The 25016-nt window shown below is 44.5% G+C and overlaps 2 long non-coding RNA genes across 8 annotated transcripts in view; one reads left to right on the forward strand and one right to left on the reverse strand.

Moving 5' to 3' along the window:
- The window catches only part of LOC133246766 (uncharacterized), a 43806-nt gene extending 23668 nt beyond the window's left edge, over positions 1–20138 (forward strand). Inside the window, exons 3-4 of the long non-coding RNA XR_009736166.1 lie at positions 5827–5919; positions 13487–20138. This is a non-coding gene — a long non-coding RNA (uncharacterized LOC133246766). The remainder of the gene's footprint in view (positions 1–5826; positions 5920–13486) is intronic.
- Positions 1–25016, reverse strand: part of LOC133246761 (uncharacterized) — a 240273-nt gene that overhangs the window by 13227 nt on the left and 202030 nt on the right. For 2 of the 7 annotated variants that reach the window (XR_009736160.1, XR_009736152.1), the window contains exons 9-10: positions 15515–21442; positions 7747–12884 (exon numbers count right to left, since the gene is read on the reverse strand). This is a non-coding gene — a long non-coding RNA (uncharacterized LOC133246761). Of the gene's footprint in view, positions 1–7637; positions 12885–15514; positions 21443–25016 lie in introns of those variants that run through there. The other 5 variants (XR_009736159.1, XR_009736156.1, XR_009736162.1 and 2 more) reach the window with 5 other exon arrangements.

Raw genomic sequence — 25016 nt, forward strand, 5'->3', positions numbered from 1 at the left:
ATTCCCTTCTCCAGTGGACCACATTCTGTCAGATCTCTCCACCATGACCTGCCCATCTTGGGTTGCCCCACGGGCATGGCTTAGTTTCATTGAGTTAGACGAGGCTGTGGTCCTAGTGTGATTAGATTGACTAATTTTCTGTGAGTATGGTTTCAGTGCATTTGCCCACTGATGCCCTCTTCTGATGCCCTCCTCTGATACTGGGGGGGCCTTACAAATAGCTGTGAAAAGAAGAGAAGTGAAAAGCAAAGGAGAAAAGGAAAGATATAAACATCTGAATGCAGAGTTCCAAAGAATAGCAAGAAGAGATAAGAAAGCCTTCTTCAGCGATCAATGCAAAGAAATAGAGGAAAACAACAGAATAGGAAAGACTAGGGATCTCTTCAAGAAAATCAGAGATACCAAAGGAACATTTCATGCACAGATGGGCTCAATAAAGGACAGAAATGGTATGGACCTAACAGAAGCAGAAGATATTAAGAAGAGGTGGCAAGAATACACAGAAGAACTGTACATAAAAGATCTTCACGACCCAGATAATCACGATGGTGTGATCACTCACCTAGAGCCAGACATCCTGGAATGTGAAGTCAAGTGGGCCTTAGAAAGCATCACTATGAACAATGCTAGTGGAGGTGATGGAATTCCAGTTGAGCTATTCCAAATCCTGAAAGATGATGCTGTGAAAGTGCTGCACTCAATATGCCAGCAAATTTGGAAAACTCAGCAGTGGCCACAGGACTGGAAAAGGTCAGTTTTCATTCCAGTCCCAAAGAAAGGCAATGCCAAAGAATGCTCAAACTACCGCACAATTGCACTCATCTCACACGCTAATAAAGTAATGCTCAAAATTCTCCAAGCCAGGCTTCCACAGTACATGAACTGTGAACTTCCTGATGTTCAAGCTGGTTTTAGAAAAGGCAGAGGAACCAGAGATCAAATTGCCAACATCCACTGGATCATCAAAAAAGCAAGAGAGTTCCAGAAAAGCATCTATTTCTGCTTTATTGACTATGCCAAAGCCTTTGACTGTGTGGATCACAATGAACTGTGGAAAATTCTTCAAGAGATCGGAATACCAGATCACCTGATCTGCCTCTTGAGAAAGTTGTATGCACGTCAGGAAGCAACAGTTAGAACTGGACATGGAACAACAGACTGGTTCCAAATAGGAAAAGGAGTTCGTCAAGGCTGTATGTTGTCATCCTGTTTATTTAACTTATATGCAGAGTACATCATGAGAAACGCTGGACTGGAAGAAACACAAGCTGGAATCAAGATTTCTGGGAGAAATATCAATAACCTCAAATATGCAGATGACACCACCCTTATGGCAGAAAGTGAAGAGGAACTAAAAAGCCTCTTGATGAAAGTGAAAATGGAGAATGAAAAAGTTGGCTTAAAGCTCAACATTCAGAAAACGAAGATCATGGCATCTGGTTCCATCACTTCATGGCAAATAGATGGGGAAACAATGGAAACAGTGTCAGACTTTATTTTTCTGGGCTCCAAAATCACTACAGATGGTGACTGCAGCCATGAAATTAAAAGACGCTTACTCCTTGGAAGGAAAGTTATGACCAACCTAGATAGCATATTGAAAAGCAGAGACATTACTTTGCCAACAAAGGTCCGTCTAGTCAAGGCTATGGTTTTTCCTGTGGTCATGTATGGATGTGAGAGTTGGACTGTGAAGAAGGCTGAGCGCCGAAGAATTGATGCTTTTGACCTGTGGTGTTGGAGAAGACTCTTGAGAGTTCCTTGGACTGCAAGGAGATCCAACCAGTCCATTCTGAAGGAGATCAGCCCTAGGATTTCTTTGGAAGGAATGATACTAAAGCTGAAACTCCAGTACTTTGGCCACCTCATGCGAAGAGTTGACTCATTGGAAAAGACTCTGATGCTGGGAGGGATTGGGGGCAAGAGGAGAAGGGGACGACAGAGGATGAGATGGTTGGATGGCATCACTGACTTGATAGACGTGAGTCTCAGTGAACTCCGGGAGTTGGTGATGGACAGGGAGGCCTGGCGTGCTGTGATTCATGGGGTCGCAAAGAGTTGGACACGACTGAGCGACTGATCTGATCTGATCTCTCCTTCACACTTCCTCCTGACCTAGGCAAAAGCTGTGCCCTTGTTCCTCTCATCTTTCTCAGCAATACAGAAAAAGTTCTCTTTGTCGGCCACTTATCTGCAGCCCCAAACAAGTCATCTTGCCCCTTATCCACACAGAGCATAATACAATAATATGAACAGAATCCTAGCAGCTATGCTGCCCCTCAGGTCCTAAAGAGCTAAAACACAAAGACCAAAACCAATATAGGGTTGTTTGGGTACATAGTGATGCTACTGTCTAGCATCTGTAGCTCAGCTCCTTGGAAACAGCTGAGCTTGTTTTCTTGACATCACTTTTAAAAATTGTGGGGACTTCCCTGGTGGTCCAGGGGTTGGAAGTCTGCCTGCTAATGCAGGGGACATGGGTTTGATCCCTGGTCCAGGATTCCACATGCTGAGGGGCAACTCGGCCTGCGTTCCACAACTCTGAGCCTGTGCGCTGTGACCACTGAAGCCCATGCACCTGGAGCCCATGCTCTGCAACAAGAGAAGCCACCGCAGTAAGGAGGCAGTGCACTGCCATGAAGATCCAGTGCAGCCAAAAATTAATTTAAAAAATCGTGTGCTAAAGAGTGCACTGTCAGGGAGACTACTGCTGAGGTAACCTGGACTACCCTCGATGCCTGCCGGCCAGGCTTCTGGTGAGATTTCTCCCCAGGATTTCATGGTCTTTTTCATGATGAGCAAATGAGACGGTTCCTTTAATCTCTGGTCACTCCTTCCACCAGGAATGCCAACTAATCATCTGGAAGTCCACAAGCCACTTAAACCTCGAAGCCCCTTTTTAAATTTACTTCAGAAAATTTTATTTAAGTATAGCTGATTTACAATGTTGGGTTTAATTTCTGCTGAACAGAAAAGGGACTCAGTTATACATAAATATTTTTTTTTCATATTTTTTCCATTATGGTTTATCTCAGGATATTGAATATAGTTCCCTGTGCTGTACAGTAGGCCCTTGTTGTTCATCCATCCTATATATAATATTTTTATATATTATATTATATATATATAGTATAATTTGCATCTGCTAACCCCAGATTCCCAGTCCTTCCCCCTCACCTTTGGTGACCACATGTATGTCCTCTGTATCTGTGAATCTCTTTTTGTTTCTAGATGTGCTCATTTTGTGTTATATTTTAGACTCCACATGTAAGTGATATTGAATGGTATGTGTGTTTCTCTTTCTGACTTACTTCACTAAGTATGATCATCTCTAGGCCCATCCATGTTGCTGCAAATTAAGTCTCTTGATCCCTCTGAAATGAATTAATAGCTGGAGTCCAGCTTTTTTGGTTTCTTGATAACTAGTACATTGAAAACTATTTCCTTAACTTTTTTTTTTTTAATTTTATTTTTTAACTTTACAACATCGTATTGGTTTTGCCATATATCAACATGAATCCGCCACAGGTATACATGTGTTCCCCATCCTGAACCCTCCTCCCTCCCTATACCATCCCCCTGGGTCGTCCCAGTGCACCAGCCCCAAGCATCCAGTATCGTGCATCGAACCTGGATTGGCAACTCGTTTCATATATGATATTATACATGTTTCAATGCCATTCTCCCAAATCATCCCACCCTCTCTCTCTCCTACAGAGTCCAAAAGACTGTTCTATACATCAGTGTCTCTTTTGCTGTCTCATATACAGGGTTATTGTTACCATCTTTCTAAATTCCATATATATGTGTTAGTATACTGTATTGGTGTTTTTCTTTCTGGCTTACTTCACTCTGTATAATAGGCTCCAGTTTCATCCACCTCATTAGAACTGATTCAAATGTATTCTTTTTTTTTTTAATTTTATTTTTAAACTTTACAATATTGTATTGGTTTTGCCAAATATTGAAATGAATCCGCCACAGGTATACATGTGTTCCCCATCCTGAACCCTCCTCCTTCCTCCCTCTCCATACCATCCCTCTGGGTCATCCCAGTGCACTAGCCCCAAGCATCCAGTATCGTGCATCGAACCTGGACTGGCATCTCGTTTCATACATGATATTTTACATGTTTCAATGCCATTCTCCCAAATCTTCCCACCCTCTCCCTCTCCCATAGAGTCCATAAGACTGTTCTATACATCAGTGTCTCTTTTGCTGTCTTGTACACAGGGTTATTGTTACCATCTTTCTAAATTCCATATATATGCGTTATTATACTGTATTGGTGTTTTTCCTTCTGGCTTACTTCACTCTGTATAATAGGCTCCAGTTTCATCCACCTCATTAGAACTGATTCAGATGTTTTCTTTTTAATGGCTGAAAAAGCTATATATGACAAACCCACAGCAAACATTATCCTCAATGGTGAAAAATTGAAAGCATTTCCTCTAAAGTCAGGAACAAGACAAGGGTGCCCACTTTCACCATTACTATTCAACATAGTTTTGGAAGTTTTGGCCACAGCAATCAGAGAAGAAAAACAAATAAAAGGAATCCAAATTGGAAAAGAAGAAGTAAAACTCTCACTATTTGCAGATGACATGATCCTCTACATAGAAAACCCTAAAGACTCCACTAGAAAATTACTAGAACTAATCAATGACTATAGTAAAGTTGCAGGATATAAAATCAACACACAGAAATCCCTTGCATTCCTATACACTAATGAGAAAACAGAAAGAGAAATTAAGGAAATGTATTCTTTTTAATGGCTGAGTAATACTCCATTGTGTATATGTACCATAGCTTTCTTGTTCATTCATCTGCTGATGGACATCTAGGTTGCTTCCATGTCCTGGCTATTATAAACAGTGCTGCGATGAACATTGGGGTACATGCGTCTCTTTCAATTCTGGTTTCCTCAGTGTGTATGCCCAGCAGTGGGATTGCTGGATCATAAGGCAGTTCTATTTCCAGTTTTTTAAGGGATCTCCACACTGTTCTCCATAGTGGCTGTACTAGTTTGCATTCCCACCAACAGTTTAAGAGGGTTCCCTTTTCTCCACACCCTCTCCAGCATTTATTGCTTGTAGACTTTTGGATCACAGCCATTCTGACTGGCATGAAATGGTACCTCATAGTGGTTTTGATTTGCATTTCTCTGATAATGAGTGATGTTGAGCATCTTTTCATGTGTTTGTTAGCCATCTGTATGTCTTCTTTGGAGAAATGTCTATTTAGTTCTTTGGCCCATTTTTTGATTGGGTCATTTATTTTTCTGGAATTGAGCTGTAGGAGTTGCTTGTATATTTTTGAGATTAGTTGTTTGTCGGTTGCTTCATTTGCTATTATTTTCTCCCATTCTGAAGGCTGTCTTTTCACCTTGCTTATAGCTTCCTTTGTTGTGCAGAAGCTTTTAAGTTTAATTAGGTCCCATTTGTTTATTTTTGCTTTTATTTCCAGTATTCTGGGAGGTGGGTCATAGAGGATCCTGCTGTGATGTATGTCGGAGAGTGTTTTGCCTATGTTCTCCTCTAGGAGTTTTATAGTTTCTGGTCTTACGTTTAGATCTTTAATCCAGTTTGAGTTTATTTTTGTGTATGCCTTGAAATGTCACCTTTGAAATATACTGCATTTAAACCTTACAGCTTTGAAAAATCGAATGTCCAATCTAAAAGTAGCCTCAGAGGCGATATAGGTCAGGGCTTCTGAACTTTGGGGTTAGTACCCTTGGAGGCTTCTTGGAAGGCCCTCAGGGACCTGTGAACCTTCTAAAATATACTCGTGCGTGTGTGTATACACACGTACTGTTTTTCTTTTAAGGGAGAAGGACCACAGCTTTCACTGGAGTCTTGAAAAAGGACCCCGATGGGACCACTTCGTTTCAGAGATGAGAAAATTTGGCTCTTTAAAATGGTAAGGTAGCTGGAACTAGACCCAAGCCACCTGGCTTTGAGCTCTTTATACAATATACAGTTAACCTTAAAAACCTTACAGCTGTTCAGTGAAACAAAGTGAACTCATAGGCTTGTTGACTTGCTTCTGAAATCCCACTAACATGATAATAAAGGGTAAAATAAGTATAAGCCAATAAGGACAAAGAGAATGCCAGAGTAGACAGCAGCCCGTGAGGCTGTGGACAAAACCTTAAGAAAGGAGACAGATAATGTGGTGAGGAAACAGGCCGAAACCTTAAGACCCCAGCAAACTGATAACTGTGCGGATTGGTGGAAAGTGGAAGGTGCAGTCGCCTCTGAAAATGGGGACCAAAAACAGGCCCCACTGGGAGCCTGGGTGAGGGCTCAGTTAAATCTCCAGTCTTCTCCCCTGTCCTCCCCAACACAAATGCCATTCTCTGGAGAAGCTCTGGACTCAGGGAATCTCAGGCACACCATGGGAAGATCAGGTGCCTTCCTGCGAAGAGGGTTAGATTTCAGTCCATGCTGTGAACAGTGAGCTTCCCTCATTGTTCAGCTTCTAGCTGCTTTCCTCAGTTCAGTTTCCAGAACCTGGCAGCCAAGCTTACAATATACCTCCCTGCTGGGTTGTCTACTCATGGTTGTCACCGTGCCTGTCTAAGGCTGGGATCCACCCTTCCCAGAACCCCTTTCCTGGCACGATTCCAGGCCTAGTCTGCCAGTGAGAGGAACGTGAATAAGATTCGGGTGCCAGAGTGGAGGGAACACCATCATTCCAACGGTCAGATGTGGTGGGTACACTGATCTCTCCCCACAAGCTCCCATTTCACGGCCCCTTTTTGCTGGTAGATGCTGTGGCTTCTTGGAATTTCCTGGTGCCTCCAGCTTCTGCTCGTGTTGCAGGCTCACGTCATCAGTGACAATCTCACTAATTCTCTAGCTGCAGCTTTCAAGCCCTCCCCTTTCCCAGCAAACCCCTCCCACGTTTGTGAACCCAGAAGCCTGTGTGGGCTTCCCAGGTGGCACCAGTGTAAAGAACCCACTGCCAATGCGGGAAACGAGAGACATGGGTTCGATCCCTGGGTTGGGAATATCCCACCAGCTGGAGGAGGAAATGGCAATCTACTCCAGTATTCTTGCCTGGAGAATCCATGGACAGAAGAGCCTGGCAGGCTACAGTCCATGGAGTTGCAGAGTTGGACATGACTTAGCGACTAAACATACACACATTAATGGCTATAATTAATTTATTCTAGTGAAACCTGTGGTGATTCTCTTTGAGCCTAACTGATAGACCCCCACCAGGAGAATGAAGGATTCTTCACTGAAGAAAGTGACCAGACCAAAAAGTGAAAAAAAAAACCCAAAGTTTATAGAGAATGAAATTGGGAATTCTCAGTGAGCAGCTGTCCTTCCAGTTACCCTTCAGGTTAGTCACTCAGCCATGTCTGACTCTGCAACCCCACGTCCTGGGCCCGCCAGGCTCCTCTGTCCATGGGAGTCTCCAGGCAAGAGTACTGGAGTGGGTTGCCATTCCCTTCTCCAGGGGAATCTTCCTGACCCTGGGATTGAACCTGGATCTCCTGCATTGCAGGCAGATTCTTTTACCGTCTGAGCCACCAGGGAAGCCAATCACCCTGTATTAGTTTTCTATTGCTGCTGTTAGAAATTTTTATAAACTCGGTTGCTTAAAACAACATAAATTTATGACCTTACCATTCTAGAGGCCAGAAGTCTGAAGCAGGTCTCACTGGGGTAAAAGCAGTGTCCGCAGGCTGCATTCCCTCCTGGAAGTTTTGGCAGAGATTCTGTTACCTTTTTTCCCCCCAGCTTCTAAGAAGCCGACTGTATTCTCTGGCTTGTGACTCACATCCTCTATTTTCAATGCCAGCAATGTGGCAACTCCCTGACCTTTCTTAGGTAGTCAAGTCTCCCTCTGAAGACAGCTGGGAACCATTCTCTCTTTTAAGGGCTCGTGTGATTAGATTGATCCCACCTGGGTAATGAAGGCTGCTCTCTCCATCTCAAGGGTCTTAACCTGAAACTCATCTGCAAAGTCCTTTCTGCCACGTGATGTAACATTTCTGCGAGTTCTGGGGTTTAAGATGTGGACATTTTGTCATCATTCTGCCTCTCATGCATCCTAGGATGAGCCCAACAGTTGCTAAGTGAATGGATAGTCAAGGATCACAAGACATCCGAGAAAGCCTCTAACATGAAAGACAAAACCAAAAATTAAAACACAAAGAAACTGGGATAAACAGGTTTATCAGCAACAGTGCAGGGAACAGAAAACTTTAAAAGCTGGGGGAGGTGAATATCTATTTAACATCTTCAGAGACATTCATGAATCCTCAAAACAGGAACAAAAGGCTAAAAAAAAAAAAGAAGACAAAAACTCTCAGATATTAAACACGTTAGCAAAAATAAGAATTTGATATTACATTTTGAAAATATAGGTGGGAATTGTCCCAGAAATGAAAATAAGATCAAGAAGATAGGAAACCAAAAGGGAAAAAAAAGGAAAAATAACAGAGATTGTCCAGGAGGGCCAATATAGGAAAATTAACATTTCAAGAAAGAATAGTGAGAATGAATACATGGAATTATCTAAGAAATAACAGAAATTATTTTTGAGAGTTGAAAAAAAATAAACCTCCAAGATGAAAAGGATATTAAATACCTGGTTGAATAAATCAACAAAACCTCAATCATACACATAATTATGAAATTTAAACAACATAAGGAAGAAACAGGATCTCCTAAAAATGTCCAGAGAAAACGAGCCAGAAATTAGCATTGTATCAGACTACTCAGCAACACAGGGAGCTAGAAAACAAATGTCTGTTTTCCAAGCAGGAATAAACATAAAAATAAAGTGAAAAGCCTCAAAAAATTACCTCCTGGTTATTCTTTCTTGAGGGCTTCCCAGATGGCACTAGTGGTAAAAACCTGCCTGCCAAAGCAGGAGACAGAGACCAGGTTTGATCCCTGGTCAGGAAAATCCCCTGGAGGAGGGCATGGCAACCGACTCCAGTATTTTGCCTGGAGAATCTGATGGACAGAGGAATCTAGTGGGCTACAGTCCATAGGGTTGCAAAGAGCCAGACACGACTGAGGCAACTCAGCACGCACATCCCTTCTTAGGAAACTGCTGAAGGATGGGCACAAAGTTAAAAGTAAAGCAAACGACATTCCAGGATCTACAGTGGGGAATCCAACCCAGGAGAAGAGAAAAGGAATTTCTAGTATGATAATGAAATTAAGTCCTGGGATGATGGATGGGAACCATGCCCAGAAAACAGCCAGTCCAGATCACCACGGGAGGATACACAGCTCCAAGAAAAAAATGCTGAGATGGTCTTAGGGTTTCATAGTGAAGACTGGAAAATAATTAAGTACATAGAAAATTGAGCAAGTTAAAATTATGAAATTACTAATTTCAGTATTAAAAGTTTAAAAAGAAATGTAAAATTATGTAGACCCGGGTTCGATCCCAGGGTTGGGAAGATCCCCTGGAGAAGGAAATGACAACCCACTTCAGTACTCTTTCCTGGAAAATCCCATGGACGGAGGATCCTGGTAGGCTAAAATCCATGGGGTCTCAAACAGTCAGACACAACTGAGAGATTTCACTCACTCACTCATGCTGTCAACAGCGTTTATATGATTACTGACACTAATTCTTGGTTTAACCAAAAATTGTGCTGTAACTAAACTGTGATGGTAAATGGACTCCAGTGTTCTTGCCTGGAGAATCCCAGGGACGGGGAGCCTGGTGGGCTGCCGTCTATGGGGTTGCACAGAGTCGGACACGACTGAAGTGACTTAGCAGCAGCGGCAGCTAAGTACTTAAGGTGTGAGTTAGAACTAAATCCTCATTTCCCATAGTAGAAAAAGTAAAGTAAATATAGCAGAAATGAGGAAGTAGCAGTATGAGCATTTTAAATGGAAGAAAATAATCAGGAGAAACAACTGGGCTGGAGATGGCTGCTTGTGGAAGGCAGGGGATGGCCCTTTGTTATTGTGGGACCAGCAGCACCTGACTTGATAGTCTGTGGACATGTATTGCTAGAAATATAGAGAAAGACAAGCCAAACGCCCATCAGACTGATAGCAAATAAACAAAACGTGGTCTACCCGTACAGTGGGCTATGGTTCACCCACAAAAGCAATGAAGTACAGACACTGCGACAACATGGGTGAGCCTTGGAAATGTCACGCCAAGTGAGTGGAGCCAGGCCCTCATACTGTGTGTATCCATCTGGCATGTTGTCCAGAACAGGTAGGGCTTCCCAGATGGCGCTAGTGGTAAAGAACCTGCCTGTCAATGCTGCAGATGTAAGAGACGTGGGTTTGATCCATGGATCGGGAAGATACACCGGAGGAGGACCTCCAGACCACTCCAGTATTCTTGCCTGGAGAATCCCACGGATAGAGGAGCCTGGTGGGCCATGGTCCATAGGCCACGTGTCACAAAGAGTCGGACACAACTGAAGCGACTTAGCACGCATATACGCCAGGACAGGCAAATCCATGGAAAGCGGATGGGTGGCAGAGGGGGCACTGAGGAGATCTTGCTTAATGGCTACAAAATTTCTTTCGGGAGTGATGAAAATGTGCTGGAACTAGGTAGTGGTGAAGTTTACACAACAATATGAATGTAGGAAAAGCCACTGTGCTGTACACTTTAAGTGGTTAAAATGGTGAACTTTATGTTAGGTAACCTGGATCTCAGTAATAACATTTAAAGAATACTGGGTTCTGTCTATAGAGTATACAGATTTGATTTTAATTTTTTGCTAAACGAGAGTTGTTTACAAAGTCTCGACAGCATATTTCTACAGTCTCTGGCTTTAGTAAGCATAGGGTGATGAATATGATTGAAGCTTTTGATGATTTACGGTTTCCACGGTTTCTGAGGATCAGTCATCATTGTGAATAGCCAAGATTATATTTTAGGCACATTAGACAGAAATGAATTATGTACTAACCTCCAAACATAATATTAGAAATATTTATGCATGCAGTTTTTCAGTAAACTTAACAGCTTGCTTTCTTGTCATCTGACACTTTCAAAGTAGAGAAGTGCGGAAAACTTAATGAATTCAGAGTTCTGGAAAGTGACGGCTTGTGAATGAGGTTACACTGTGTTCTGCTCCTTTTTCCCCCCAATCATATTTATTTCTCTTTTGTTGGCATCTCTTGCTTCTGCAACATCTTCTATTGTCTGTTTCATTCAGTAGTTAATTACTGAACATCAGGTATGTCATTCTGGCCACAAAGAAGGGCTTGATCCCTCAGAGACAAGCCAGGAAGTGAATCTTGCCCACTAAGACTTGGGGTCTCATGTGTACATTATTTTCAAAGTTCAAATGTGTTTCTGTTGTTATTTTCAGTGGTTTATTTGGGATTCTGGTAGGTCACCAAGAGGACTTGAAATATCCAACCTCACTCAATAGCCTTTCAGGATCTATCTGAAGTTTCGCCTTACATGTTATTTTCTGCTAAGTCACTTGACTTCCTCCTTTGTACACCCTACTTAAAAATTCAACCACAAGAGCGTGTGTAGAAATGGAATGTCTTTTCTCCTTTAAGCAACATCACTCATTCTTTCCTAGAAGTTTTACTTTTACATGGATTGCTTGGAACAATGCTGCAAAATAATGCAGCTAGACGTTTAATCAGACAGTAGTTTATGATTAAATGCTGTAGACAGAGTTTTGTTTGCAAAACGTTTACAACTGCTAAGTAGTTATAGTCCATGATTAATTTGTGGCAAAAATCTAGTAATATAAACTCATTCCAAGGAAAAACCCAGAAAGACCAAGTGACTTGCCAAGATCGCACTACATAGGAATTAAGTACTCTTAGTTGAACAGTCTCTATTTAAATAGTTATAAGCAAATTAAGTATTTGCATATTATATAAATAAAATTAATTTATGCCAACATCCTAATGCCAAAGAACCATTTGTGAATCTTGTAGCATTCAATATACTTATTAATAAGTGGAAACCTTTAAAGGTTTTTAGCAACATATATTTGACTTTTTAAAACTATGACTTGTTAGCACCTTAACATTTAATACTTGGGAGCCACTCCCTCATCCCTCCTCAGTCACTTCACATAACAGTTTTCAGTTAATGTAATGATTATTTTTCTAAATAATTATAAACAATATCCCTAATTAAAGACTTTTCTAATATTCTTTTATTATTTAAGGAATAATAAATAATGTATCTTCCAGATTTTAGCAAACACATATATATTTCATCTTGTTCCACACACACACATATACACAAACACACACACACAGAGTTATGGGGCATGACATCTATTATGCTATTAAAAATGCAACCCCAGTGGTGGAATAGTAAAAGCACATTGGTGGGAAAACCAGTGAGCTGAGAGTCAGTTCTGAAACTTAATGAACAGTAAGGCACCAATGCTGGTTTGTTAGCGTTGACAGTGTACCATGGTTACACAACATAACAGACGGTGAGAGAGAAAACCGCTTTGTACTCTTTACCTTTTCTTTAATGCAAAGTTATTCCAACAAGAAGTTTATCTAAAAAATTAGGTACTGTAAGCAGAAAGTTTGAGTCTAGACGTGAGGACTATGAGCTGTACAGTCACCTACTGCAGTGTAACAAACAACCCCCAAACCTAGGGGCCTAAAACAACAAACCTGTATTTATTTTGTTGTTTTAATGTCCCAATTTCTGTGGGTCAGGAATCTGGGCACATTTAACTGGGTTCTGTGACACAGGGTCTCTCACAGGCCACAGTCAAGGGTTTAGCCGCAGCTGCAGTCACCCCCAGGCTGTTTGCAGGAGGTCTCATTTCCAAGTTCACTCACGTGACTCTTGGCAGGCCTTGGGTCCTCAGGAGCTACTGTCTGAAGGCGTCAGTTCCTTGCCAGATGTGCCTCTCCACTGAGCAGATCCCAACGTGGCCTTTGCTTAGAGAGAGAGAGAGAGACAGCATATACGAGAGCATGACAGAATCACAGCTATTTGTGACTTAATTTCAAAAGTCACATCCTATCACTTTTTGCTGTTGTTTTATTTGGGAGAAGCAAGTCACTAGGTCCAGCCCACACTTCAAGGGAGAGGGTTACACTGGGCATGAAGACCCGTAGGTGGGAAGCAGAGGGGGCCATCTGAGAGCCCGCCTACCAAACGAACAGGCCTGGCATGCTGCAGTCCATGGGGTCGCAAAGAGTCGAGCACGACTAAGCGACTGAACTGAGCTGATGGTGATACCCACAGTGGAGACAGCAGGACTAATGAAGAGAAGAGCCCTGGAATCAGGGACTTGGGTTTGTACTCCTGCACAAAAATCTTAAGGTTATACCATCACTGACAAATCATTTCTTTTTGCTTGTTCTCTCGTGCAAAATAGGAATAACAGTAGTAATAGCGACTTCACAGGATGATTTTGAAAGTTCAGTTAAATGAGATAATTCATGTAAAAATGCTTAGCAAGTGCCTTGCACAAAATAGGAGCTCAGTGTTAGCTGCTATTATTGTTATCATCATTGTTGTTTATTTTCCAATTTAGCATCACTTGAGCCAGAAGCTGGAGAATAAGCTGGAGTTCTAGGCTGAGGAGGAGAAGGAAGATCCGGGCAGAGGAACTATCACACACAGGCTTGGAGGTGTGAAGGTAGCTGCGGGTTCGCAGCAGCAAGCAGCTGGGTGAGCTCAGAAGCTGGGCCCTGGGGGCGGGGGTGGGTCTGGAGAGGAAGGTAGTCCTGTAGGCAGGGGTGAAAACCCCCAGGGAAGGAGAAGGAGCCAAGTCACACGTGTCAGAAGGATAACTGGAGGCAACACAGAAGCTGGACAGAAGGTGAGAGGTAGGATAAGAAAGCCGCCCAGGCTACTGAGGGTGCAGGCTGGATTTCAGAAAGGCAGGGCAGAGGAGCAGCACAGCCCGGGGAGTGAAGTGAGGCTGGGGCAGCGGAGGGGAAAGGCAGACACTTCTCAGGCCTTAATGTGGCGGGCAGGGAGAGCTGGTTTTGGGGAACGAAAATCAGCACAGCTTTAGCATTATAACTGAGACCAAACAATGGGGGGCAGGGGTGCAATCCCCTGGCAGTCCAGTGGTTAAGGCTCTATGCTTTCACTGCCAAGGGCCCAGGTTCAATCCCTGGTTGGGGAACTAAGATCCCTGTTGCTTAGAATAGCCGGTTAAACAATCTAGTCTTCTCTGGAGGCAAAGTTCAAGTACTACTGCCCCACAGCCTGTCTTGAGTAAGATGTCCTCATGGAAGAAGGCTGTGGGGAATGTGACCACTTGGTCCTGACTAGACCAACTGAAGAATTGTGCCAATTATCTTACGCGTGTGTGTGTGTGTGTGTGTGTGTGTGTAACTTATCAGGTGGCCAAGTCTGGTAAAGCTGTTGGAGTGAACAAGTGATTCTTTGCAAAGTTAAAGATTTTTTATATGGGGGAAAAATGGAAATATGGACACAAGGAATTCAGAAGAATCTTCGTGGCTAGAATTCTAGTTTGAGGAAAATCATCATGTAGCAGGTGTATCTGAACCAGGGGAGTAATAAATAAGGTTGCTCAGGGGGAAAAGAGCAGGTAAGAAAGCAACAGGCAGAGTTCTGGGGAAGGAATAACCAGAGGACAGAAAAAGCAGCAGCAAAATGGCCTTACTTGATGTCCATGGCTGACAGAATGTTTTGATGACAGATCCCATGTCGTAGCCCTGAAGTGGAAGGACTCTCCCTGACAAATTGCAGGCGGGAGTGGGGAGAGGCAGAGTGGGTGTGGGGAGGGCAGGGAGGTGGCGGTCTGAGCTTTGTGAAGCAGGGCGAGGTGTCGCCCGATGTCAGTCAGGCTCCAGGGCTGCTCCAGGCCAGAGAGAAGGTGGAAGGTCGAGGCCTGGACTTCCCGCAGGAGCCCCTTCTGTGTTCCAGGACGGCCCGTGAAGGCAGCAGGTGAGGTCAGGCAGCACCTGGGGCAGTAGCTGTAGAGGAGCCCTGGGAGGGGGGGCAACTGAGAGCTCACTCCTGAGCCCTTCCGTGCCCTCCCCGGCCTGGGACTAGAAACTCAAGGGTGGTTTTCAGTCTTATGACGTCCCATCCAGAGTAAGAAAGAAAAATTCAGGAAAATGGTTCAAGGGTAACCTGAGGCCTTCTTCACCTTGTTTGCTATACTGAACGGAAATGTTAACTTCATTGTGCCCTAGAGAGATAAACTCATCTGTGCACCTCCCCTCACACGCCTTGTTAGATTTAACTTCCAGCTGCCTGAGCCTGACGCTGCCTTCAAGAGAAAGACCTGGCTGACCATGGAATTCACTCCACTCCACGGAGGCAGGGGAGTGTCAAAGGTGAGGTTCACAGGCTTCTCACTGGGAGCAGAAATTACTCCCTCCTCACGACACCTCGCAAATGACCTGAGGAACTGACTTCGCCCACTTTTTCCTAGGTGTCCAGCATCAAAACAAACATCCCTACAAAGTCTATGGAATTTCTCTAAAATATAACCACTAGGAATATGCTAATAGTTATTAGTATTAGCATTATTAGTATTATTACCATTTATTAGCATTAAAACTTAAAAAAGAAAAACCACCTTGATAGGTCCATTTTCTTAGTCTTGACCCCGAAGTTCGCCAACACATTTTATCTCTTTAGTCAGCAGCCTGGTGCTCTTCCCCAATCATTATAACCGATTTCAGATGGTGCTAGAAAATTATATTGACTCTGAACACCAAAAGAAATCAGTCATCCTCTAAGGGGGGGGGTCACAGGAGGAGGCGAGGGTTGGGAAAGCCCCAAGATTAATCAGTCTGCCATCTGCCACACTCTGCTTTGATGCACGCACGGTGGAGGCTGTGTCATGGGAAGAGTGCTGTAGGTTTATCGCACAGATGAGTGTGAAGTTCTAGGAATGAGATGTGGCATCGTTGGCCTGCTGTGTGTGACGCCGCTGCTTGCCGCTGCCGGCGGTGGCTCGGGTCAGCACAGCTCCGGCGGGCTCTCTCGCCAGCCGGTCTTCAGGGCTCCGTCCCATTCGCCCCTTTTGCCGCCGGCGGTGCAGCTGGTCTCCCCCAAGAACACTGATTTCAAATGGTGCTAGACAATCACTATTTAAATCTAAACCACCATATGAAACCAGCTTCCTGAAGAAGCTTTAAGATCTGTTCTTCCTTCGAAACGCTCTCTTACAATAAACAACCTGGGAAGGGAAAAGTTGAAACCTTGCTGCAAGGTACTTCCTTTGTGGTGTAAGGAAAGCCTTAGCACATGGATAGGCTTATACTTCTGTCTCTGTCTCCATTGCTGACGGGGGTATGGGGCAGTGACTGTGACTCTTTTATTCTCATGCTGCCCAAAGACTCAGTTTTTATCATTCAGAGGCAAGGCACAGGTCAACTTCTTTACTCTTGGTGGGAGGTCAAGGGAAACCCTCTACTTAGGTAAAAGGTCAGCGGAGCTGACCCAGGGGTTGGAGTGCCCAGTGCAGGATGAGTCAGAGTGGTACAACATACACCTAAGTGGTACCCAGTGCCACTGTACTCCGGGACAAGTTCAAGACCATGCTTTCCTAAACCTAGTGCTTTCATCTGAAGATAATTTTGATTCAAAGGATGACTATGATTTGGGGGAGCCTAAAGGAGATAACGTAATAGCTCAGAGGCAAAGTAATATATTGATGCTGCTGCTGCTGCTAAGTCGCTTCAGTCATGTCCGACTCTGTGCGACCCCAGAGATGGCAGCCCACCAGGCTCCCCCGTCCCTGGGATTCTCCAGGCAAGAACACTGGAGTGGGTTGCCATTTCCTTCTCCAATGCGTGAAACTGAAAAGTGAAAGTGAAGTTGCTCAGTCGTGTCTGACTCCATGCGACCCCTAATGAGAGCCAAATGTTTTTTTTTCAGAATGGAATTCCTTAGGTTGCATCTGTTTGTTAAGGATTCCTGTTGGCTTTACTTAAGGTTATGCTCCCCTCTGTTCACTGCACCCCTGGTTCTCCTTAAATTATTTTTTGCTGCAGTTCTTTTCTCCTTCCCATTATCGTTCTTGATATCATTTATTAGGAAGCTTACTGCCACTCCCTTTAGGGTTCCAGGGATCCAAGAAGATACAGATGTGCCATTCTTTTTTTAAAACTGTTATGAAAACTTTCAGACACACGTTACATTTGAAGGACAATGAACGAATTCCTAAATTTCTTCCACCTAAATTCAGTAATTGTTCACTTTGACTACTTTTGCTTTAGTGATGTTATCTACATGTACGACATATGTATACTTTTTGCTGAATCATTTGAAAGTGAATCAACAACCATTGTGACATTGTGCTCCTAACTTTTTGAGCAGGTCTAAAGAAAAATGGGGCCATTCTTCCATATAGTTATGATATTTTATTCATACCGAAGAAAATTAACAATTCCTTAGTATCATCTAACGTCTAGCCTATATCCAATTTTCCCCACTTTCTCCAAAAATTTTTCTTTTATGGATTTGTTGGGTTGTTTTCTACCCCAAATCCCATCAAGGTTCACTCACCAAGACTCTTTGGTTTCTTTTAACTTAAAACATTTCCCTGTCCTTTTTTGCTTTTCTCATGTCAGCATCATCTTGTGAGAATGGGTTTGAATCTTGGCTGTACCACTCACTCAACTCTGCTCTCTTTGCTTAAAGATTAATTAACAGAAACTTAGCTCTTCTTGACTTGCCTCATACATCAAGTGAGTGGGAAGAACATCCAATTAAAGGTGCCTGTGGTTGAGGATTCCAGGTGGGCTCAGCAGGATGTTAATAAAGCAGGGCAGGGAGTTCAGCTCACATTCTCATCCTTGACAGGCTTGGCCACTGACCCCTTCATCAGGAGATCGCAACACAGACTCATCTTTACAGTGGAAAAGCTGCGTGTATGTGCCTACTGCTACTAGGCTAGTTTTCTCATCTCTTTAAATAAGGAAATAGAATACTATTGGGCTGCAGAGCTGGGTAGCAATCATTTCATCAAAGTTACTGCAAAGGAATGCGCATATTTTGTGAAGTGACAGGCAGTTAAATATTTCAACTGGAGAGTCAATTCAAGCATTTAAACCTGCAAAAGAGCCAAGACACATGTAATCACTGGCATTCTCAAATAACTATGTCACTAATTTTGTTCCTTCTGGATATCCTATTGTAATTGATAATAACAGTGACTGAAATATGCAAGATGCAGCCAGACTGTTCTCATCATTTTTGGTTAAAAAAAAAACAAACCAAAATCCAGAACAAAAAGGTCTGCTTATGTTTTACAAGTGACTAGTTACAGCTTTTGCCTACTGCCAATGAGAAGTTTTGTTTTGTTTTCAAATGACTGACACTTCAGTTATGGAGAAAACGTTTTCCTGAAGAAAAGTGAAGAGTGAATTGCTCCTTGTTACTTATGCCTAATAAAATCACATATACCTTGTACATCAAATATATGTCAAACCCACCCAGGCACTTCATGCACATCCATAACACATACTAGATTACAAACCACTCTCTTCTGTTCCCTTAGCAGAAACAAAGAGATAAGGTAAGTTTTGTGTTATCCTTTAAGTATATTTTTTAAAAAATTCAGCAGAAAAACAAAGGTGGATATATCCTTTCCCATGTATATCCCTCCACATGAGGAGGCATTCCCAGCAGACACAGGGTAATCGGCACAGGGATCAGTCATGTAGTATACTTCTCTGAATTTTGTAATAAGCAGCAAACCGAGGTACTTAGTTGGTGACTGTAAAATGACTTAAGCCAAAATACTGTGAACTAGAGATCTTGAGTTGGGCCTCTGTGTATAATCTTCTAAAGCAAGAGGTTGGTTTTCTTTGAAGAGGTCTGTGGGCAGGCTGGCTATCGAATTAACACAGCAGAAAAAAAAAATTGCATTGTTTACTAGTAAGTGAAAAACAAAGTTGGTAAGTTAACAGGCACTTGTTCCTTCTCTTTCCAGGAAAACAAGACGACAGTGCGTGGTGTCTGCTTACTTTGATGAGTGTTTCAGTGACAGTCAACTGAAGGGAAAGACTGCTCAGTAAACATCAACATGTTTCCACTCCTCCCCATCCTCCCACCTCCAACAATCCATCTGATTGTTCTGTATTTCCAGGCCAGGAGAGGGCAGGGCTGAGTTTCTGTAACTCAGGGTGTTTCTATTTGACCCCTTGACAGTGCGAAGGTATTGCATCATTTGAAAAGAATGTTATTTTTTTAACAAATCTTTCTTACACACAGCATACACACTTAACATTGTTAAAGTCTCCATCTCCAGGAGCCAAGTAACCACCTTTCAAGAACAAAATCCTTCCTTGGTGTCTCTCAGCCCAGGGGCCACAAGGACGCGTTTCCATTTCAAAATCCCACCTGCGATTCTTTACCTTCATGCTGTTTTTGAACAAGTTGCCCTTCTCTGTATTTTTTCTTCCAGATGATAGGAAAGTTAGAGCCAGAAATGTGAATCAGTGAGCCACACCGGTAACTCCTGTGTGGCAAAAGCAGAACAGCGGAAACATGTTGTCTTCCTTGAAGTGAAAAGCCAGTTGGTTCTTGCACGAGCTAACCAGATTAAGATAATGTCCCTTGGGGCCTGAGGATTGCAAAAGGAGATGGTATCTGACTATGACACTTTGAGAAGGTAGCTTCAAAATGTTAACAGACATCAGGATATGAGAGTCCTAGCCTGAATATTTAGAACTAAAGATACAACTCTTTTATCGGTTGGAAGCTGCTGGATCCTACGGTGGGAGGTGGTTCTCTATTGACTTACGTGCCTTTAATGAGTATTTTCTTACAGAAAGTGGATGAATAAGAGTCTCAGGATCTGGCGCTGGGCTATCAACTAGCTGTGGAATCTTGGGCCATCATTTAATTTTGCTGAGCCTTCTTATGCCGATCTAGAGAATGGAGTTACAGATTCCTGTCCTACAGTGGTTCTTAGAGGCATCGGGATTTCAGTATGAGGAAACATCTGTAATTTTTAAAGCACTGCACTCAAATGTTGTTTTCTTAGATGGGTTGGAACACTGCAGTGCCTTGTAGGGGGATGGCCAACATGAAACAAAAGTGGACGCAAAGGTTCTCTGAGTAATAGCTTCCACTTTTGGAAGACTTACTCTGGGCCAAACACTGTGCTACGTGCTTTCTATGCATTTTCTCATGTTCATCCGCCTACAAGGCTGTGGAATTATTTCCAGTTTCCAGGTGCAGGAACAGAGATTTAGTGAGGGTGCAGGACTCGCTCTGGTCAAAAAGCTTAGGACTAACAAGACGAGGGATCAGACCACTTTGCTTGATTCCAGGCCCAGGCTTTTAGTCATCCTTCTTTGCTGCTCGGATACTGTAACAGCCAATCTTCACATGGCCATGTGGATCTCTGAACAAACTGGCTCTGAGCTACAGGGTTTCACCAATAAGCACATACGAAAATCACTGAAACCAGCTTTGGTCACTATTAGCAGAGTAAGTGGCACTTAATGACCAAGAGGAAGGCGAAAACTCGGAAATCGGTAGGGTTTGGCCCAGGGCCCTCAGCTACACTGACTTGCAGTGTGACCTTAAACTTAAGTTAGGTCTTCTCTAAAGCTTTGTTCTCCCACTAATCTTAAGGAAGCTCCAGGCTTTTTTAAGTCCAGCAGCCCCTTCCCACAGGGGATTGTGGCAGTGCTAAAACTGTCTCCAGATACAGCCCCACTGCTCGTCCTCCAAAGCTGCCTGTTTCTGTGGGGCATTTGGTGTGCTAGCCCAACGCAGACTTGTGGAGCCGAAACTTGCTCCCTGTACAACCTGGGGGATGTTACTTGACTCTCCATGCCTCGGTCTCCCCATCTGGGAGTCACACCTGTGTAATACGAGGACCCATACCACGAAGGCTGATGTGAGGGTGAAGACCGACGAGAAGCGAGCAGAACTAGAAACAGCACGTGTATACATTCAGTAAGTGATGGTGACGATGATACAAACAAGAGACAGGTTTTCGTTTTGCATGTTATAAGCGGAGATGTGGCTATGAGATCAGCCACGGCTGCCAAACAGAAGGGCCCCCACATCACGGGGGCTCACCCCTGAGCTGTATGGGGCACGTTTCCACAGTCACTTCGCACAGGGGTCTGGTGAGTACTAAACCCTGAAAAGATGCCCTTGGACCTACGAATGGCATCTCCAACGGAACTGCCTGGAGTGAGCAGCTTTAATATTTTCTGCCTTCTCCTCTTCCCATTCTAATACCTGAATATGAGATCCCATACTCTTGCTTCTAAGCAGGAGTTCATGTCATAGACTTTTTCTGATAGTAAATCGGAAGTTGAGTGTTTCCGAGAAAAGAAACAGAGAAGGAACACTGATGACCATTTAAAGAATTTTACTGGGGGGATCCTCCAGGATCAAAACAGAACAAAGCTCCCTTGAGACTGATTTAGGACCAAGAGCCTCTACTTACGTTAGGTGTCACAGCAGTCTGTTGACGGAGAAGTTCCAGGCACGGAAATCCTCAGGGAGCGTTTGTTCAGAAGATCAGCACCTAGAATTTAAATGACAGTATGAGCCCTTAGGGAACATCCCAGAGCCACAGAGGAACAAAGTCAGGCGTTTTCTCTCCTTACTCAGAGATGAGTTTTTGAGAAGGGGAGTAAGGAGCACCTTCTGCATCCTGCTTAATTAAGACACACAGTTTGAGAGGGTTCTGTCCGCCAAGTGGCGCACACCTCCTCTCTCTGTGGAGGTGGTGCGGCTGCTGCTAAGGAGACTGTCCGCAGACACAGGGCTGTGCATTTTGCTGCCCATCAAGGTGCGTTCAGGTAGACGTCTTATGAACTAAAACACTGTAGTGACCCTCTACCTCTAATCAAGAAGGGCAAGAAAGCAGCCTGCACAGAAGGCTCCTATTAATGTTTTCAGAACTGGTTTCTGCCACTGTGGGCTGCAGCGGCACAGACTCCAGAGGGCCAGCAGAGGGCAGCACGGGTCTGCACATTTGACCTCTTCCCTGCTTGGGAAGCAGGCGGACAACCCAGATCAGGTTCCAGGGACACTGTCCCCTTTGGGATCTAACTTGAGGGGTGGAATGCATCTTTCACCACATCACAGGAGGAGTGGGAGCCCAGGTTCCTAAAATCTGGTGGTTTGAGGTAAGGCTTGAGTCTGCACGTGGGACCTGCCGGACTCCCCCGGGGGCTTCAGAGCAGCTTCCAGGAGAGTTCACCTAGGGAGGACCTGGCTCTCAAGCCTTCACGTTTCAGCCAGTGGGAGGCTGAGTGACTCTGCAGTGCCATGCCGGAAAGTCTATCTTGGCAAGTGACCGCCTAGTGAAATGTCTTAAGTTAATGGCTACAACCCTTTGCAGGAGGAATGTCAACATAGTGGAGGCAGAGAGCAGCTGGCTCATCAGAGGACACGTCAGAACCTGGTTCCCGGGAGCAGCCTTTCGGCCCAGTGCTTCTGAGGGGGAGGGACAGTGCTCGGGTGCCTCATGGTGCCCTCAGCACAGGGACACACTATGCCAGGAAGGGCCTTCAGAGTCAGGGTTGAGTCCAAGAGCATCTTGACAGTAAGAGAAACAGCTGAGAAAAAGCAATAGATGTATTCATAGAGATATAGATGAATTACAGAGATATTTTAGGTGAAACATAGAGATATTTTCTGTTGTGCTTACAATCTAAAAAGGCAAGCAAATGGAGAACACGTGGGAAGATTTATCAGAGTGAACACAAAATTCCGGCCACCACGGAGTCACACACGTTTCTGGGATAGTTAAATACCATGTGTGATGGCGGCTTCCGAAATCGCCTACTCATAAACACGAGGACAGGACCCAAGTCGGAGAGGAGCTCTTTCCCTTTGAGATGGTTAACAGAGATGTGCAATCAGACTGTTAACTGGGGGCTTTCCAGTATCTGGGAAAAGTATTTTGAGTAGTTCATTTTAGGTGCTGGGAAGCACTTCAGCTAACCTCTTCCTGCAAGAGCTGGAGATAAAGCCTCATTCTGCGGATGCTTCTCCCACCCTGGCGGTCACTCCTCTGAGGACCATGGGAGCACTCTGTGCCCTGTGCCTGCAGCCTCCTTAGACGTGTGGGCATCAACTGCAGGTAGGGACACCAGAGCACGAAAAGAATTTGGTCAAGAAGAGTATGTAAGTTGGTGCCAGGGTTTTCAACCATGAAGATATAAGTGTGCCAGAGGCATTTCCATCGACATCTCCACCCTCTGCCTCCCATGAGCACAGGAGGACAGTGCCTCCTACCAGCTGCTCTCATCTCAGCACAAGGCTGCGGCTGGTCCCCAGCCCATCACCAAGGGGACAGCATACTTCACTCGGATTCCTGCTGCTTTCCTAGAATGGGGGGCGGGGAGCAGTCCGGGGCCAGCCTACACTTTCCACTGACATGCCTCTGCCACAGAAGCCCCCAAAGGTGGTCTTCTTAGGTCATTCTCTTGAACCTTTAAGGTGTTAGAAGCTGGTCCTGGTCAATCCCTTCCCAGAATCAGTCTACCAGTATCTTTTCCTTGTCTTGGCCTTTCCTCGTGAGCATTAGTTCATCTTGAGTGAGTACTTCTGTACTGCCTTTTCCATCTCAAGTGCCATTAAGCAACCTCCCATTTAATGGTCCATTTAAACTGGGAACAGAGAAACAAAAATATAAGCTTGGAGATCAAAAACACCAGGATTCAGGTTTTCCCACTGACACTTGTTACGCAGCTTGGACAAGCTGTTTAACCCGTTTAAGCCTTGTGCTGTGTGCTTAGTTGCTTGGTTGTGTCCGACTCTTTGAGACCCCATGCACTGTAGCCCGCCAGGCTCCTGTCTATGGAGTTCTCCAGGCGAGAATACTGGGATTGCCATGCTCTCCTCCAGGGGAGCTTCCCAACTCAGTGACTGAACCCAGGTCTCCTGCACTGCAGGCGGATTCTTTACCATCTGAGTCACTGGGGCAGCCTAGTTCCCTCATTTATAAAGTAGAAATGCTATTAATTCTCAGAGTTGTGTAAATATAGCTTACTCAAATAAGACACATGGTAGGTACACAGCTCTTCAAATGTCAACCACCCCATCACGCCCACATTCCCCTCCCTGTGAGATGGCTCATGTGGTATTCTGGATAACACTGCCTAAGGCGTTATGATCAATATGTTAGAGTTGGCGTGAAACAATGAAATCAGATTGGACATCAGTACATAGAGGCTGTGGATCGGGGGCTTCTCTGGAGGGAAAGGGTAGCACATAAGCCAAGGGATGTTGACAAGGAGTCAACAGTCAGGGAAGAGAAGAGACATACAATCCGAAACTGGGATGGGAATCTTCTAACTACGTCCATCCATCTAGTCATGCGTCACAGTTTCACCAAGATGACAATGTACCAGGAGGTGAATGAGGCTCAGAGGACACAAGAGCAAATATGGCAGGTAAGTCCAATGTAAGTAAACAAAGAGATGATGACACAGCGAGGGCCCCAGAGGAAGACAGCATGTGTGGGGCCAACTTGGGACCACGTCCGAGGGAGGGGCTGGGACAATCACGTCTTCCGTGGAGGGACTGACAACAGCAGAGCTCCAGGGCCAGAAGTCACTCCTCAGTACTACTGGCAAAGACAGCCCCTGGGGAAGGCAATGGCAACCCACTCCAGTATTCTTGCCTGGAGAATCCCATGGACAGAGGAGCCTGGCGGGCTGTAGTCCATAGGGTTGCAAAGGGTCAGTCACGACCGAAACGACTTAGCACAATGAAGACAGAAACATCAAAACCAAACAGCAGGCATTCCCTGATCGCCTCCTCAGAGCCCAGCACTGGGCCAGACACCAGATGATGCGGTGTGCCTGCACGTGACCATACAATGTAACTGTGGAATGACCTCTCACATACAGAATGGGTAAGTACTTCAGAGTGCACACAGAGGACAGCGCTGCAGTCATTCAGGGCTGGATGGGCATGGAGCTGGCTGGGGGTGGTGGAGGCGTGGGGTTCGAAGAGGAATGGGTTCTGAGCTGGGCTTCACAGGTGTGGCCCGGGCAGGTGAAGGATGGGCGGGGATGCTGACATCGAGTTAAGTGTGGCAGGGGGTGGGGTGGGCGGTGGTGACGTCAGTGAGCATGGGGGAA

This window comes from Bos javanicus, chromosome 4 (genome assembly GCF_032452875.1).
Source record: "Bos javanicus breed banteng chromosome 4, ARS-OSU_banteng_1.0, whole genome shotgun sequence".
NCBI classification, from domain to species: domain Eukaryota; kingdom Metazoa; phylum Chordata; class Mammalia; order Artiodactyla; family Bovidae; genus Bos; species Bos javanicus.